General features: G+C 36.4%; 1 protein-coding gene across 1 annotated transcript in view; it reads left to right on the top strand.

Annotated features, from left to right (window-relative positions):
- FAM53A (family with sequence similarity 53 member A) overlaps positions 1-19,004 on the top strand; it is an 80,563-nt gene that overhangs the window by 19,739 nt on the left and 41,820 nt on the right. The gene's annotated exons all lie outside the window — the stretch shown is intronic.

The raw sequence follows: 19,004 nt of genomic DNA on the forward strand, positions 1-19,004 counted from the left end.
AACCTCTCTAATCACCTTTTTATTGCCTCTGTATTTTTGTTCTGTTATGCTTGGAATCCTCTCCCTCCTCACCTCTGCCTTGAACTTGGAAACCCTGGTTTCTTTCAGCTCAGTTCTAGCAACACCCACTCTCTCAGCTGTTAGGGCTCTCCTTCACAAAGCCACCTTGTTTATTCCTGTGCATGCATATGCATACACACATATGTACATATACACACATGCACATATATCAAAATAATATGTTTGCTTTATGCAAGTATTTATATATGCCTTATAGATATATCTGTATTTAGACACACTTAACTCCAACATCTCTTCCATTAGAATGTAAGCTTTGAGGGCAGGGATCTTTAGCACTTTACATAAAGGCTTGCTAATTGGCCCGAGGGCAGCTAAGTGGCTCAGTGGATAGAGTTCCTTGCATGGAATCGGGGAGTACCTAAGTTTGAATCCAGCCTTGGATGCTTTCTAGCTCTGTGACCCTGGCAAGTCATTTAACCCTATTTGTCTCAGTTTCTCCTGTAAAAATGAGCTCAAAAAGGAAATGACAAACCACCCAAGTATCTTTGCAAGAAAACCCCAAATGAGGTTATGTAGAGTTGGACACAACTGAACAAATTAACCCCAAGATAGGTGATGGCTAGCTAGAAAATGAGATTCATGGTAGTAGAAGCTTAACTAAAAAACAAGTTTCTGACATTACAGAAGGTTTTAAAAATCTAACTTTAATAGCACATCTATTGCACGAAATGAAGTAAATCTGAATTGTTTGCAGAGAGATGCTCTTGCCTCTTTGGGAGGTAGGCATCATCTGTAACACAGATACCTCTATTACATGTGCCATTGGAGGACATTGTCAGGTTCCTTACTCAGCCTTTCAACTTTACTTCTTGCAGGTAATTCGTAGAGTTGACCAGGTTGTCGTTGGGGAGGAGGAGTGGTAGTTTGGAGATGGGCTCCACAGGGCTGGTAGAAAGGCCCTTTTGCTCAACGACTCTGTGTGTACTCCTGATTTCTCATGTGACTGTGTTCTCAGAGCTGTCTTCACCCTCTGTATGTGCCTTGTCTACACAGTCATTGTTGATTATGAATCCTTTTGAGCAAGACCTAGTTTGTTGTTGAAACACAGTAAATTTTTTTTTTAATTTTGATTTTAGGGGATATTTCTAGAACACTAATGAGAACTTTGGAGACCAAAAGAAAGTTTCGGCTGCGGAAATTTAAACCCTTTTCTTTGGAAAATCATGATGACTTCTCCTGCTTTTAGCAAATTAAAAATGTTAATGATATTGTTTAAAAAGTTCTGTAGAGTTCAGTTTAGACTGGGACCAGATATATAGCATTTCAATTCAGAAAGATATTGTTCTTCAAAGATGAAAATGAGTAAAAGAACTCAGTAGTTTACATATAACCTTAATTGTGAAGGCTTCAGTATCAATTATGTAAAAGGAGCAAATGATGAATTGTTATTGGAAACCCTGATGTCTAGACTGGATAACCAAGGGTAGGAGATTAAGTAGTTATATTGAAATATTTAGCCAAAGTCTGATGGGCTGAATTGCTGAGACATCTGTGCTTCCCAGCCCAAGTAGTTTAGTAATGCATATATTATGATAAATTGAATAAGAAGTATATAAGGGCACCAAATACAAAATGAATTTTTTTCCTGAAAGATTGTGATTAAAATCGACAATTTCTAAGATGCTTTACAGTTCTGAAATTTTATGATTTTGTGTAAAAATAACCCCTCAAAAGGGTACCTCATACTATCTACCTGCCTGGCTTTGAACTCATTCTTTTTTGGAAATAGAAATAGAGAATAGTCCTGGCATAAATAGGGGCCTAAGGGGCCTAGATTAGGGAGGTTACATCTGAGAGAGGGACATTCCTTAACAAAAGGGCTGATGCCATGGTCTAGAGAGAAAGAACTTAGGTTTTTTCAAAGGAAAAGAAAAATGGCCAGTTGTTGCTTCCTGCTACTCTTTCCCATTTCTGTCTTGTCCATTCTTTTCTCTCTGTGCAGGTAGGTAGTTGGGAGAATAGCAAAGAATGCTAGTTTGGCTGTACTTAAGTACACCGACAACTATAAATATCAGTAAAATGAAATTCTCTTTCTCTGACACTCAGTGAATCTTTAACACTAGATTTCAGTCCCAACTTTCCATTCTGTTTCTTGTTGAACACAGTAGTAAGTGCCTAATCAAAGTTTATTGAATTGTATAAGTGAAGGCTACAGTCATTTGTATCCAGTAATGTCAGAGATCAAACTGTTAACTATTTTGGGGCATCGTCTTATGGACAGGACTTAGATGTTTGGTGCAAAGCCCTAGGATGTGGTTTATATAGAATTTTATTGTGGTACTGTGGTAAAGAGAAACTTGGTAATTTTAATAAAACTCAACTTGGTTAAACAATAAAGCTAGTAATAAAAATAAAGTATTCACAGCACTTCAGTAACAATGTACTTTATGTTTAATTATTAATTTGAACTACAAATTAAAAATCTGGAATGCAAAAGAAGTTGGATTTCCTTAATTTTCTCTAGATTTTTCCGTTTGATATCATATTCTTGTATAGAACAGTTACAGATTTATGTAAAAATCATGACTCTAAAAATAAGAACACATAATATGTATCTTGTGTGCTCCCATTTATAGTGTTCTCTAGTCCGACTTCTCTGGACTGCCACCAAATATGTATCTCCTTAGCTGAGTTCCAGTGGATCAAAAACTATGCCAATAGCTAATTTTAGAAGAAAGTTTCCTATGATTCATCTCAAATAACTTTTAATATATGCTAATTTAAAAATATATTATTGTATGTAACACCCCATCATCACTCATTCACCCCCCTTTTTTACATGTATAAATCAATGAGACTGTCTTTGCCCAGTAACATGGTTTTTAATAACAATAGCTAGTTTTAAGGTTTGCAAATTTTATGAGGTTTTTTGGGCAATTATTATTTTTCCCATTTTACAGATGAGGAAACTCAGGCTAAGAGGTGAGTTGACTTGTCCAAGGCCACATGGTAAATGTCTGAGAGGATTTGAACTCTATTCAGTTGGTTGTTTTTTTTTGCGTGTGTGAACGAATACTAGATCCAGGACCCGGGGTCAATTCCTGGCTCTGCCACTTTGTTGCTTTTTGACCATGAACAAGTAACATCTCCTCTTTTGAGACTTAGTTTCTTTTTTTTTCACAAAATGTGAGGATTAGACTCTATGACTTCCAGGGTACCTTCTGTTTCTAAATTCATGGCCTTATAATCCAAAGAACATTTGATTTTGATATTTTAAAATATATAAGTATTGGTCTTTAAGAAAAGATATTTGCTTGAACTACTTCAAGTAGTTATGGCAAATCTTCCCATACTTGGACAGTTTTTTGAAACCTGAAGATTTCTCCCACCTACATATAATAAAAATGTGTAAGGTAATGGACTAGGAAGTGTTACAAGGAACTCAAAAATCAGATTGGCCTAGACTTGAGAGAACATAATATACAGTCCTCATAGCTTGAGGCCATATTAAATATTGAAATCCTTTTTGTTCAGGATTCACTCTTAACTTAGTGTTATGAGTTAGGGAAAATAGAGAAAATAGCCTGAATCCTTTTATGGAAAATCTTCACATACACCTTCAGGTGAATGTACAGGTACCTTTATGGCGGTAGTGCTCTTGTCAATGTAATGAAAACCTGATTTTTTTCTAGACAAGTGTGACATTGAGGTTTGTTCCTGACCAAGACTATGGGCAGTGGAAAGAGCTTTGGCTGTAGAGTCATGGCCTGAATTCCCATTCTGGCTCTACTGGTCTGTGGGCAGATCACTTTATAAATACTGATACAGAGGAAGCATTGGAAGGCTACACAGTGCTGTCTGTACATGACAGCATTTGAGTGCCTCTGCTTTAGGCCTCAGTTTTCTCATCTTTAAAAGGGGGGGTGAGAGGGAATGAACTTAGATGCTCTTTAAGAGCTTCTTTCTATTTAAGTCTTAGGAGCTTTATATAGAAATGACTCTTCCCTTTGGTAACCTCATCTAGCCCTGTTTCTTTAATTATCCTCTATGCATATTACTTTCCAGTCTATATACATGACTGTCTCCTCACCTAAGCCTTAGCCCTGAATTCCTAAACTTCCTGCTAGACCTGGAAGTTAAGTGTACAGTCAGTGATTCTGAGACCAGGAAGACCTCAGTTCAAATTTAACTCCAGACATTTGTGATGATGGGCAAGCACCTCACCTCTGTTTGCCTCATTTTCCTCATCTATAAAATGGGGATTAAAAACAGCAACTACCTTCTAAGGCTATTGTGAGCACCAAATAGTATAATATATTTTAAGCATTTAGCTTTGAGTGGTACATTTTTGGGGGCAAATAATAGGTGCCATATAAATGCTTATTCTCTTCCTTTCCTCCTCCCTATCAGCACCTCAAATTTAGCTGCCCCAAGCTAAACCGGCTTGCCTTCTAGCTTCACTTTTTTTTCCTGTTGACATTTTCTCATTCATCTAGGCTCAAAATGTCTTGACTCTTCTTTCACCTAGTCATCTAATCCAATTGTTACCAAGTCCCCTCCATTTTTACCTCTACAATGTCATTAGATGTTGGTGCCTAATTTTCCTTTTAACTCTGCCATCACCAGAGTTCATGCTCTCTTTTGGACCCTTGTAATAACCCCTGACCCTGTTGTCTCTGGTACCAGTTTGTCTTTCTTTCACAAAGTTGCCAAATTAGTCTTCAGACTTAACTCCCTAACCAGAAAGTTTTCTAGCTCCCCTTTATCTGGCTTCATCCCATATGCCCAGCTTATTTCTAGAACTTTTCTACAGAATTACTGTGGGTCTGAACAAATGAAAGAAAAAATCAAAACTCAAGTGCCAGTTGTGTGCCAGACACTGTGTTAATAATAAGGAGCATTGAGGATAGATTTCAGCCAAACAAGACTAGCTTTAGCTCTTCCCTGAATCCTGTCTTACAGTCTCCTGATTCCATTCTAAGATATTCTCACTGGGCACTCTAAGACTCCCAACGTGCCTTGAACAGTTTATTCTTTCCATGTCTCACGTCTATTATAAAACTTCCTTGACTAAAAGTGATCTTTTTCTTATATTTACTTATGATACTTAGTCTAGATTTGCTGCTGTTGAAATCTAACTTGTGTGTGTTTTATCCCTCCCCCTCAATAGATTATAAACTCCTTAAGGGAAGACACTATCTGTGATGATCAAGTGTGAATGCAGTATCCTAGCATTCAAAGTTATCTGCTCTTTGGTTCCAGCCTTCTTTTCTGGCCTTTCCTACCCTGTTCCCTTTCAGGTACTCTTCATTGCAGCCAGATGGGTCTACTTTCCCCTGCATCCCCCCTTTTTTGTCACACCTTCTCCCATCTTCATGCCTCTTGCTTAAGTAGTCTCAGGTTTCTGAAACAAACTCTTTGCTTCTCTTTTCATTCCTTGACCACCTCTCAGAATCCCTTTCCTCCTTCCCTTTAAGGTTCAGCTTAGGTAGCTGCCTCCCTCCTCCTGAAAGGAATCCTTCTCTCCACAGATTTCTCATAGTACTTCATCCAAGGCTCTCCTTTGCATTTCTCATACTCTTGACTTATATTTTAGCTGTTCAGGAACATGTCTTTATTAGCTTGTAAGGTCTTCAGAAGTCCAGTTAAAATTAACAACTGACTACAGTTAACATACAAGTCCTTGTCTTTAGAAATACATTGATGATATATATCAAAATACATTCTAATGTATTTAGAAATACATTGGAAATATAATGATAAAGTGAGTCACTGCTTTCATTTACTTATTCTCTTCTCTACTACTCTTTTTTTCTAACTCTCTCTTTTAAAGATGAGAAAAATGGAGGCCCAGAGATTGTGAAAATGAGATCATATATGTAAAGCACTTTGCAAATTGTATGGCATGCATGTATGTGTGAGTAGTTGAATGCCAGATGTTCAACTTTGGGGAATCAAAGGTTGGGAGGAAAAAAATTTATCTGTTCTTTACCTCTGACGTTTCTCTAATGAATAATGATGAAGGGAAATTTTTACCTTTCTGGTTAAAAGTGGCTTTTCCCCCCCATCCTCACACTGATTTCTGGTTTTATTTTGAATTCCTAGTGCAGATAATTAACTACAGATCTGAAACTAAGTAGGACTTTTTAAAATTAAAAAACAGGCAGGATAACTCATTTATAACATGATGTTCAGAATTGGAAAAGTAGTTGATGCATTAGAGTTTTTGTCACTAAGAGATTCATACTACTGGAAATATTTGAAAGGCTTTTGGATATACATTCCTTTCTCTAGGATTAATAAAGTACTTATGTCTTATCAAGGTCAGGAGGTCAGTACAGGTCAATGTTAATTTGCAGGCTCTCATGTTAGTATTTCAATATGATAGTCTGTACTGTAAACTGGTATCTAAATTGGGATAGATCTCTGCTGACAAGCTTATTCACCAGTTTATTCTTTCAGCCTTTATTGGGTATCTGCTTTATACAATGTGCCACTGGGAATGAATACATGGAGTTATGAATAAGCCACAGCCTTGGCCATCCTGGAGCCTTTATATTCTAGTAGGGAAGTTGGTTATTTTAGCACAAATGTTGATCACTGTAAAATGGAAATCACAGAGAGGTTACAAAGGGCCTTGGTAGTTAGAGAAAAGGTTCCTTATGGAGAAGGGTTCATCTTGAAAGGAATGAGGAGCCAGTTGTTTGAACTAATCAGTGTGAACTTTTTGAGAGCAAGGGTTATTTCGTTTTTTGTTTTTTTGTTTTTAATTTTTTTGTTTTGTTTTGTCATGATAGCCTCAGGGCTTTGCGCCTGGAAGGGATCAGTAAATATTATTTTGAATTGAATTAGATTAGTCTAACTGGATTTGGTTGCTGTTTTGTTTGTTGGTAATGGTTCTTACTCCCATGAGTGCTTCTTTCTTGGGTCACAACTTAAATTGGAGTTCCTGTCTTTACTAATACATTTATAGCATTCCCTCCTCACAGTGACATTTACCTGCTGATAATTGAGTTTATTTTTCACCTTCTTTTCAAGTTCTGTGGTTACTAGTGGGCAGGTCATTTGACTGTCACTGTTTGAAGAAACAAGAAACTTGAAGAGTGGTGCTTCTTTGTCATCACTTAGGTTCACAGAGTAGTTTCATTTTAGCTGTCAATCAGTGATAAGTAATGTGGTTAGTACTTTGCTTTGGAATAGAAGAAAATAGAAATAACAGCATAAGAATGAGTGGGTTAGGGGCAGCTATAGATGACTTAGTGGATTGAGAGTCAGGTTTAGAGATAGGAGGTCCTGGATTCAGATTTGACCTCAGACATTTCCTATCTGTTTGACCGTAGGCAAATAATTAAAACCCCATTGCCTTACTGCTCTCCTACCTTGGAACACAGTATTAATTCTAAGATGGAAGAAAAGGGTTTTTAAAAAAAGAATTTATAGGTTGCCCTGATTTTTAAAAAAATTTCCTGTTCTAAGATCTAATTTCTGATCTATTTAAAATATTTGTTCAGGATCTTAAATTGACAGTTCTTAAATTTAGTCTGTGGATATTATACGAGCAGCCTGTAATCATTCTTACTGAGCAACAAATTTTATGTGGTTTGAACTTTAGTTGTCAAGGATGGACCAATGTCTATTTATATGTGAAATAACCTTGTGTTTTGAATAGTTCTTTTATTGCCCGTCTTAAATAATAGTAAATTTGAATTCCTATTGGTTAATGATTACAATGGTACATGTAGTTGTATGATCTACAGTTTCAGAACGAGAACTTGAAAAGCTCTGAGAACTGATACTAGCTGGTGCTGTATCTTTTTTTTTTTTTTTTTTTTTTTTACTTTTTTTTTTAAACCCTTAACTTCTGTGTATTGACTTATAGGTGGAAGAGTGGTAAGGGTAGGCAATGGGGGTCAAGTGACTTGCCCAGGGTCACACAGCTGGGAAGTGTCTGAGACCGGATTTGAACCTAGGACCTCCCGTCTCTAGGCCTGGCTCTCAATCCACTGAGCTACCCAGCTGCCCCCAGGTGCTGTATCTTTTGATATTGTGACAAGAACCTTGTAGGACCCAGTGAACAGGTCTGGATTCAAATCCCAATGACACACCCTGAGTGACTATGATGGAGTTCATTTGACCCCAATGAGCTTTCATTTCCTCAGTGTAAGAAAAGGATTTTCAAGAGATCCAAGGAAGTAAAGTTACCCAGGCAGCTAGTGTCCAAAATTAGAAACTGAGATCCCTAATGGTCTTTTAAAAGACACTATGCTTCTGCTGAAGGCATCAGGAAAACTGAAATCATAAATTACTTAATAATGCCATTCTAAGTTTAAAAGTACATTAATAATTTTGCTTTGGTATAGGTGAGGTACCCCAGAATTCTTGTATCAGAAATGGGTATATTTGTTTTTAAGTACCATCCTGCGTGTCCACTAACAGCATGGCATTAAAACATACCTTTTTCTTTGGAGAATTTGCCTGAGTCATTTCTGCTACCACTTTTCTTTAATCATGAATTTTGATGGGTAGGATTTGGTGGAGTGGATGTTTTATTCTTATTGTCTATAGTAGATGGGCTCTGGAAAAGGTACTTATAAATTAAATAATTTAAAATGCACTCTTGAAACTTGGCTCAGAGAGATCTGCGATGAATCTTTAGGTTACATAGTATGTATGCCCAGTGGAGTAGTTTGAGTTCAAATGTAAATAGCTCAATTTTTTTTACCCTTTTTTAACATACATATCCTGACTAAATAAATTTTATTACTAAATAGGTCATTCTGGTTTGTGTTGAGTGTTCAGTAACTCCTCATAATTTCAGCAACTATTTTGGAGAGGGAAACAGAACTGATTTTGTGTGCCTTTCTCAAATCTGTGGCAGAAAACTTATGAATTTTTCAAAGTACATTCTCATATACCCCTTTTCCCATTGGAGTCTCATATACTAGTAGGGCTCGCCACAAGACTCCCAAACAGCCCTTTCCTAAAGACGATGTTTAGAGAAAGCAAGTTAAAAGAGAAGAAAGAAATAGTACCAAACTACAGGAACTAGTAAAGCAGCACTATGTGCAGACAGGTTAGCATGTACTCAAATATTTGTAAAATTGGATTGTTGGGAGATAAGAGTTAGAAAACTGGCTTGAGAGAGAACGGGACCCTTGAAGAACAATTACTAATCCATTGGGATATGTAATTTTCTAAAACAGATAATAACAGTAATTATCCATCTAAATAAACATTATCTCCTTCTAGTAAATCTTAGAGGAAGTCTTCTTATTTCAATGATGTCACCTTGACTCTGAGCAGGTTGGTACTTTTCTTTGGAAATAGCTTTCAGAAATAGTAACTACTTTTGACTATTCTTCATCTTTTTGGAGGTAGATTTAATTTTTTGAAATCACTAAGTTGGTCCTTTTAAAAATAAATTATGATGGGGCAGCTGGGTAGCTTAGTGGATTGAGAGTCGGGAGGTCCTAGGTTCAAATCCAGCCTCAGACACTTCCCAGCTGTGTGACCCTGGGCAAGTCACTTGACCCCCATTGCCCACCCTTACCACTCTTCCACCTATGAGCCAATACACAGAAGTTAAGGGTTAAAAAATAATAATAAATTTATGATACATTTGTAGTATATGAGAAAGAACACTGGCTTAGAAGCTGTAAGACCAGCATTTGAAGCCTAACTTGGCTTGATAGCCACCTCAGCTTGAGCAAAATTTGCCTCTCTCTGAGCCTGTTTTCCTCTTCTGTAAAAGGAGCAGGTTGGACAAGGGATTTACAAAGCCTCTTCCCGTTTAAAATCCTTTTATTGTATAGTAGATGTCAATGAGTGTCAAAAAACAATGTCTCCCAAGGAAGGCAGTTGTATGATAGGACATTCTAATGATTTTGTTCCCCACTTTTTTCATGTGTGTAGTGAAGGAAGAGTTGAACTTTGGAAAGTTAGTCTAGGCCAGTGATGGCGAACCTTTTAGAGACTGAGTGCCCAAACTTCATTCACCCCCCCACCCGCCCCTTAGCTCAGACAGAGGACTGACCGAGAGCACTCCCATTGAGCTGCTGGGCAGAGGATTGGGTGAGAAATGTCCTCAGGCATGCATGGAAAAGGGAAGGGGGGTAGCCACCTCCGGCACATGTGCCATAGGTTCACAGGTCTAGAACTTCATCATTCCTTAATTGATAGAGCAGCCTTTTTTTATAGATCACTATATGATAGTGATGTACATTATATATGACAATGGAATAAGTATAAGAGAAGAGAATAGTAAGATAGAATACAGTTGTAGATTTAGAATTAAAAGAAACTTTTTAAAAAGTCATTTAGTCCAACCCTTTTCATTTTACAGATGAGGAAACTGGGCCCTTACACAGCTTGTTCAAGTTCACATAGGTAGCTAAGAAGTACCAGGGCCTGAATCTGAACCTAAGTCCTTGACTCCCAAGTTATTACTTTTCCCAACTGGATTATATTGTTCTAAGGTACCAGGATATCCTGAACATGAATATTCAACTTTCACATTGATGAGTTTTAGGAAACATATAGCATTCTGTTTTAGTGCAATACATTCTTACTTTTGATTTTTAAAACATCTTTTCATCATCTGAGATGTAAAAACAAATGTCAGTCTCTTCCCACCCATAAAATATAATATCTGAGAAGATCCTCAAACCAGAATTGAGTACAGGCCAATCTTTATTAGAGAGAAGGTGGCAAGTTATAGAAGAAATCTTATGACACTGATATATAGTTACAGACATGTCTGATAGCTATACCTATAACATTTTCATATATTGTGACATGAAACATTTATTAATTCAGGTTACCTTTTGATTTGTTTGTACTACTCACTTCTGGGAGGTTGGGTTGGGAAGAAAGTAATAGGAAAACTTGAGGAAATCGAGACCCAAAGGAATATTTCCAAAAGTCAGATGGCTGATTTGCGGTTCGATATATAATCAGGATTAGGGCTCAGGCTTTACATTAATATTCATGCACTAGCATTAGCAAAAATGAGTGTGGATAAGTTGGGTCGTGGAGTTTCTTAGGAGTTAATAAGACCAGACCTACAAACTAAAATCAGTGCTAACAAGAGTGCAGAGATTATTTTACTCCTCCTGGCCGGGGAGACACATTCCGAGAGGTGAGGCTCAGCTTAACTATCTTTTAGCGGTCCCTTTGCCCTTAAAGAAAACCAGCAGGTCTGAATATTTACCTTACTTAATGTTTCCCTGATCCAGGTGTCCTTTGATAGTCTTGTTAGCTTTGTAAGAAGCTGTATGGAATCTGTTTCAAGTAAAGTATATGCTTCTTGAGAGCAGGGGCTGTTTCTTTTTTGTCCTTATATCCCCAGCATGTAGCACAGTGCCTTGCGCAATAGCAGGTACTAAAAATTTTTTTATAATTGAATTGATAGAGGGAAAAAACCCTGGATTAAAGAGCTGAAGATGGTTGGTAGTTCTAGCTCTAATAATTTTAACTGTGGATGGCATCACGAGAAGAATCTGACTAGAAAACAATCATTCATGCAGTAGGCATGAGAGTTCACAGATGGAAGAGTCAGAGGGTTTTCATTGCTGTATGTATATACAATGACCAGAGATAGAAAAAAGCCTGTTAGAACATTGGCAGAACTGGGACCACAGTCCTATAGGATCAGGATGAACTGGTGTGTTGTGATTTGCATTGCTGGGAGGAGTACCAGTAAAGAGGTGAGAGCCCTCCATAGAGAAGATCCATCCAAGGATAGAATAATAATGTATAATGTATAACACTTCTAGGATTGGCAGAACTCTTACCTTATATGATCACATTTTGATCTTCTAAAACCATACTGTGAGGTAACCACTCTTGGCATTATTTTCTCTAGGGATACCACAGACAAGGAAACTGAGGTGTCTTAAGGAGGTTAATTAAATTACCCTTGATCTCGCAGTTAGTTAAAAGTCAGAGGTGTGATTCAAATGTAGATAATAACAATAATAATGTTGATAATAATAATAATAGTTTCATGGCATATATTATTTCATTTGATTACATCTTTTCAGACTCTTAATCTAGGGTTCTTTCTACCATTCCTTGCTATGGGGAGCAGTGATTAGACCTTGGGCCAGCCCTCTCCGGTTCCTGGTTTCAGTTCTTTCATTTGTAAAATGAGTGGCATTAGGCTACATGATTTCTAAAGCCCTTCCCAAGGTTAGCATTTTAAATTCCCTTTGGCCATTTAGATATCTCACAAGGTACCTTTCCTGTCACTAGGTATCTAACCTCATAAATAGGCTTGGCTAAAGGCACACTTGCTCTTCTGAAATCCCCTTCTTTCATTGACATGCACAGAGGATTGAGGTCTGTATTCTGACTGCAGGAGTGAACTCCTATAGGAGAGGGGGCGTTGATTTCTCCCAAATTGAAGAATTTTCCATTTAACTTGGAGATGTAGCATCAGACAATGACCTTTGTGAAGGAACATCAGGTAAATTGAATATCTTTCAAAAGTCAGTGAAGGGGGTGAAATGTGCTTTAAACAATGTGGCAGCTAGGTAACTTGGTGGATTAAGAATCAAGCCTAGAGGCAGTAGTAGATCCTAGATTCAAATGTGACCTCGGATACTTCCTAGCTGTGTGACCCTGGGCTTACCACTCTTTCTGTCTTGAAACCAGAGACCTGAGCTCAGAATCTGTTTCAGATATTTATTAGCTCTATGACTCTAGGTAAGTCATGACTCAAGTTTCCTTATCTGTAAAATGGGAATAATAATATCTCCCTTGAAGGGCTGTTGTGAGAACCAAATGACATAATATATCTTATGCTTTGTGTAATATATTTTGTGCTCTGTTTAAACTTAGAGTACTCTATCCATTAGCTGCTGTTATTGATATTATTACTGCATGTTTTTGTTACAGTGTTCAGTATGAGGTTTTTCTTTTATGGCACAGAGCTCTACTACTCTTCATCTTCTGCAGAAGTATATAAAACAGTATCAAGTGATTAACTTGTCAACAGTGCTTGTTATTTTATTCTTCTAATACATTGTTTCTGTTAGTAATCCTTACCCTTTCCTGAAGAATGTTCGTAGATTCTTCTTCCTAACTTTTTTTTTTCTAAAACCCTTACCAGAAGTCTTAGAATCAATACTGTGCATTATGTAAGGGGTAAAAATAAAAGGGTTGGACTAAATTTATAAAAGTGTGGTCACTAGGAATTATTACTCAATTCCAAATGATTTTTTATGGTAGTTTATTAACAAAAAGAGAAAGAGTGAAAGCAAGAAAATCAGAGAGAATAGATATTTACTCCGGCCTGGTCCAAACCAGGCAGAGGCCCCAGCAAAGGGACCCCAGAGGTAAATTAAACAAGAGTTTTAGCCACAAAGCTTCCTCTAAGATGAGGAGCCTCTCTGGAGGCTAGTACCTTCAGAACAACTCAGGGAAAGGAAGTCAAGCCTTTTTCACTCACCCACGTGGTAGTCCTATTAGAAAGCAATCCTCAGCCGGAGCTCCTCCAGGGTCAAGTTGAAGGCTAAAGACCTCCTCACAGGAAGTTTTTGCCACTTATAAAGGCCATTCCTTTTGTCACTTCCTGTGCCTTCCTTCCATTTTATGTGGACCATTTGCAGCTAAAGCTTTGCTTGGGACTGCCCAAGGGGCAGTCAGTTGATTCTGATTCGGCACTTACTATAGCACACATCACCTCCCCATACTTAACGATAAGTGGGGTGTATACACTTCTGGTGATTAAATCAAAAAATGGGCAGGGAAGAGTTAATTCCATCTTCACAGTTGGTTCCAAGGCAGAAGAGTGGTTAGGGATAGGCAATGGGGGCATAGGGCCACACAGCTAGGAAGTGTCTGAGGTCAGATTTGAACCTAGGACCTTTCATCTCTAGGTCTAGCTCTTAATCCACTAAGCCACCCAGCTCCCCCCCTTCCTAACTTTCTTGTTACAGCAACATTCTAGTCACACTTGTGCCCTTGGTGTCATCCTCAACTTCTTACTTTCCTACAATCCACCTATCAAATCAGATGCCAAAACTTGTTTTTTCGGTCTCTATGAATTCTCTCCCTTTTCTTCTGTCTGCCTTCTTAGTTCTGTCCCTCATCTTTTGTTTGAAGTATACAATTCCTTGACTTTAAATTTCCCGAGCTCCAGTCTGTCCTTCAAATACCTGCCAAAGCGATTTTCCTAAAGCACCCATCTCACTATATTCTCCCATCTCCAATAAATTCTGGTGGTTACCTCTTACTTTGGGGATCAGATATAACTTCTCTTCAAAACCTGGCTTCCCTCCATGCATGCACTGGTGGTACAGCCTTGCTGGCCTACTTGTTTCTCAAACATGATATTTTTTCCTCCCATCTCCATGCTTTTTGTGCAGGTTGTTTTCCCCTCTTAACCTCCAACTCTTTTAATCCCTATATTCTTCAAGACTAACTTAGACACATCTACTTCATTTCCCTCTCCTCTCAGTTGCAAGTATCTTCTTTTCTAAGGTTGTCTTACAGTTCCTTTGTATTTTGTATATACCTATGTTTGTATGTATTGTTTTCCCTATTGGGTATGAGCTCCTTGAAGGCAGAGAATGTTTTTGCTTTATTTTGTTTCCTCACTGGCAAAAAGTAAGTGCTTAATAAATATTCATTGATTGGTTATAATGAATTTTAATTTATGTCATTATAACAAGATAAAGCCACATTTAACCTATTGGATATAACTTGGATTCTAAAAATCCTTTCTTCAGAAGCAAGGTTAGGTTGAGATACAGATATCCTTTCTTTTTATGATCTTCAACTTGTTTACTTGTCTTTTAGTTTGGGGTGACCCAAAATATTTCATTGTATTTACCAAAATTGGCTAAATCAGCTTCATGCAGTAAGAGACTTATCTAATATAGAAAATATATTTTGCATTATTTCACATATATGATTGATGATATATTGCTTGCTTTGGAAGGACAAGAATTTGGAACTCAGAATTAAAAAAAAGAATGGTAGATAATATTTTAAAAAAATTTTGCTTATTTAAACAAATGATCCATTTCAGATGTCAATAACCTGTATGAGAGGTACATTACTGTATTGCATTCATTCTGAAACTAAAGTTTAAGCAAAAATCATTTTGGTAGGTAAATGAATAAAAGTCACCAGTGCTATATTTTTTTCTAGACCTATGATATTATTTATTGACCTTTATGAAGGCATATTTGCTGTTCACCTGCAATTATCACAGTATAACCAGGAAAAAGTCTGCACATGCTGTCAGTGAATGTTCATTTCTGCTTAGTGTCAATTTAATTTTTAAATATGAACAATGAAACACTATTATAGTTTTGAATGAGATAATCTATGAGAAATTGCTGTTTAAATGTAAACTCTTAGTATGACATCTGAAAATGTACTTTTATTATGTTTGTTGGTTGGTTACATTAAAATTCCCTTAAAACTTTAAATGAATTCTTTAGAATGTTATCTCTGAAATAACATGTGTGATGTCTGGAACCTGAAGACCTGAGTTTTAATCTAACCATATCTTTGCTTAATACTACCTTTGTAACTTTGGACAAATTACTTAATCTTTCTAAGTCTCAGATTTCCTTATCAGCAAAATGGTGAAGTGGACTAAGTAATTCCTAAGGACCCTTCCTGGTTTAAATCCTACCTTATCAACAACAGATGAATATTTATTTCTTTGCCTTTAAAAAATTTAAAATAGAGAAGTTTGGTGTGTTGATGTTTTAAAAAATCTGGCTATTTTAGAAATTTTGGTGTTTTGTTTTTCTTTAATGTCCCACACCCTTTTCTTTAAATTTGAAATGTAAAAGAAAAATTGGTGGTTTTTCACATTAAATTTGATTATTATGACACTGTGCTTTAAAAAAGTGCAGAAGTCATGTCCTGGGGATTGGAACTGTTTAGTTTTTTATTTGTCCTTTTTTTTTAAAATGAGAATTTGCACATGGAAGCAGGACTTGGAAATAGGAGATACTTGTATTTGAATCTCACATCATGTGCATTAGCTAGCTAGATGACCAATGGGCACGCCTGTAATAACAGAATTTTGAGATAATGTGTGAAAAAGTGCTTTGCTAACTTTAGATTGCTATACAGATGTACTAGGGGTTTATAATTTCTGGGCTTTAAAAACATTAACTTGAATGGTACCACATTAAAATGCTTTTTATTAGTAGAAAAATATTGAATCAGTTAATTTCCTTATTTGGCCATTTATGAAGAAAGATATTTTTAGCATATTGTTCTCTGATAGATTGCTCATAGATCTAACTAGAATTCTCAAGAATAGATCTTTTGGGGGACAGCTAGCTAGGTGGCTCAGTGGATTGAGAGCCAACTCTAGAGATAAGAGGCCTTGGATTCAAAAACTTCCTAGCTGTGTGACCCTGGGCAAGTCACTTAACCTCCCTATTGCCTAGCCTTTACTGCTCTTCTGTCTTGGAATCAATACACAGTATTGATTCTAAAATGGAAGATAAGGGTTAAAAAAATAGATCTTTTCAGCAATGTTAAATTCATTTTAATTATTGAACCTATTAATATAGTTGCTAGCTTTAAGACCATCTGCTTATTCTGAAAACGTTTATCTCTATACCTCAGCAAGAAGATAACCAAATTTTAGTGTGCTCTTCTTTTTGATCCAGCTAGCAGATTCCTTTTCTGAGTCTGAGTCTGAGTGGTGAAATTGTAGAATCAACTAAAACTTGACTGTGCTAGCTTTCTCATTCAAAAAAGTATGGCCCTTAACTTTTCTTTCTGACAGAGACAGGAACCAAAGGAAAAACCTGTGGTATTTGCACAGATATTAAACAAAGGATTGTTGAATTAGAACCATCTTTTAATGACCGTACTATCAGACCATTGAAACGAATTGAATTTCTTTTTTTTTTGGTTCTGAAAGTTAATTTAATTTTAAATACTTCTTTTATTTTTATTTGTTTTTATATCTGTATGTAATATTTTTTGTGTATATGTGTATATTTAAAATTTACTTTGTATATATTTTATTTTTAATCTCTCCTGGGGATATTTTTTTAGAGCTTCAGAGGAAATGATCTACCTAGACCAGTGATACCTGTGCAAGCTGTTTCTATTAAGACTGTCTTTATTTTGGAGTTTGGAACAGTTGTTTTACCCTATTTCTTTATTTCTTTTTTTTTTTAATCTTAACTTCCTTGAGGAATGGAGTAGATAATTTTAAATTTCCCTATTATTCATTTTTGTAAGTGAATAATCTTAAAAAACCAACCTCCACCATATAACCAAATGAACAAGTGATAAATCATATGTTTTCATCTGCATTTCTACTCCAATAGTTCTTTCTCTGGAGATGAACAGCATTCTTTTTCATAAGTCCTTCTGAATTTTCTGGATCATTGTATTGCTGTGATTTTGCTTTATCACATTTGATCATTCCACAATATTGCAGTTACTATGCATAATGTTCTCCTGGTTCTGCTTATTTTACTCTGCATCAGTTTATGTAAGTCTTCTAGCTCTTTCTAAAATCATCCTGTTAGCATTCCTTATAGTAAAATAGTATTCCATCACCATCATATACCACAGTTTGTTCAGCCATTCCCCAATTGAGGGACATCCTTTTAATTTCCAGTTCTTTATGAATTGAATTTTTTGTTTTATACTGTAGTATGTTTTGATGAAACCAAGAGGCATGAATGGTTAAATTTTTTTCTTTCATTCTTTCATGCTCTACCTGGAAATATAATACATTTCCAGATTTGGGGTCCATTGAAGAGAACTTGTTTTTGTTACTAATCCTGTGAAACCAGGGTTGGAATGACCCCCTGTCTGTGACCTTCCAATGTGATTGGTGCTAGTATTCCATAGATGCTTGTTTGGGGTTCACTTAAAAGTGAACCTTATAAGAAATCTTAAGTAGCTAAGATTTCTCTGCCAGTTGCTGATATTTCCATTTTCTAAACGATTTGAGAGATTCTTTACAAGGGTAATAATGCTAATTATGGTGGTTTGGAAGTCCAAAGGAAATTGTTTTCTTTTTATTAACTGTACAAAGACTATTGTCAAACCTTTGGCTAATGTTCATGAATATGGATCCCTGAATTACATTTATCTGGGTACTACTTTGGTGGGGGGAGACGTGTTTAAAGTTTTGAGGCAGTTGCTTATCCAGCTGCTTTTATCAGAATATTAAGTAGTTAATATTATTGTGACTTGTATATGTAGTTCTGGAGCTCTTGTGTCCACATTTTTCCTCCTTATAGTTTGGGATATGGGTAATGATGATATGTATTGAGTTAGATTGCATGTTATATGTGTATTAAATGCCTGGAATACAACTAGGTTCCATTTATCTGTTTTGATCTTTATAACTAAACATTTACCTCTTAGAAATGTACTTATTAAAAATATTTGGTATAGTTAATGACTTATATTTGAATAGTCACTGCCTGTTGAACACCGTGTGCTAACTATAATATAATGAATATTTTTGTATTTGGAGAAAAGGACCATATGTCTTTTCATTTTAAGCTGTATTTTTAAAAATAATATCTTCTAAGGGTAAACACTTCATTTTTTTGACCATTTCATTTTTTTTTTTTTTAAACCCTTGTACTTCGGTGTATTGTCTCATAGGTGGAAGAGTGGTAAGGGTGGGCAATGGGGGTCAAGTGACTTGCCCAGGGTCACACAGCTGGGAAGTGGCTGAGGCCAGATTTGAACCTAGGACCTCCTGTCTCTAGGCCTGGCTCTCAATCCACTGAGCTACCCAGCTGCCCCCCATTTCATTTTTAAAAAAATTTTTTTTTCCTTTATTATTACCTACATTTCCCACTATAACCTTTCCCCTATCTCTTCTCAAAAGTAATAATTTAAAAAAAAAAAAAAGGAATGAAAAGTTCAAATATAATTGACATATCCAAAGTCTGGTTTTTACATGCAGTATTGTACACCAATGGTTCCCTCCCCCTCCCCCCCTGTCTCTTCTATTCTACACATCT

Source organism: Gracilinanus agilis, chromosome 6 (genome assembly GCF_016433145.1).
Source record: "Gracilinanus agilis isolate LMUSP501 chromosome 6, AgileGrace, whole genome shotgun sequence".
In the NCBI taxonomy this organism is placed as follows: Eukaryota; Metazoa; Chordata; class Mammalia; order Didelphimorphia; family Didelphidae; genus Gracilinanus; species Gracilinanus agilis.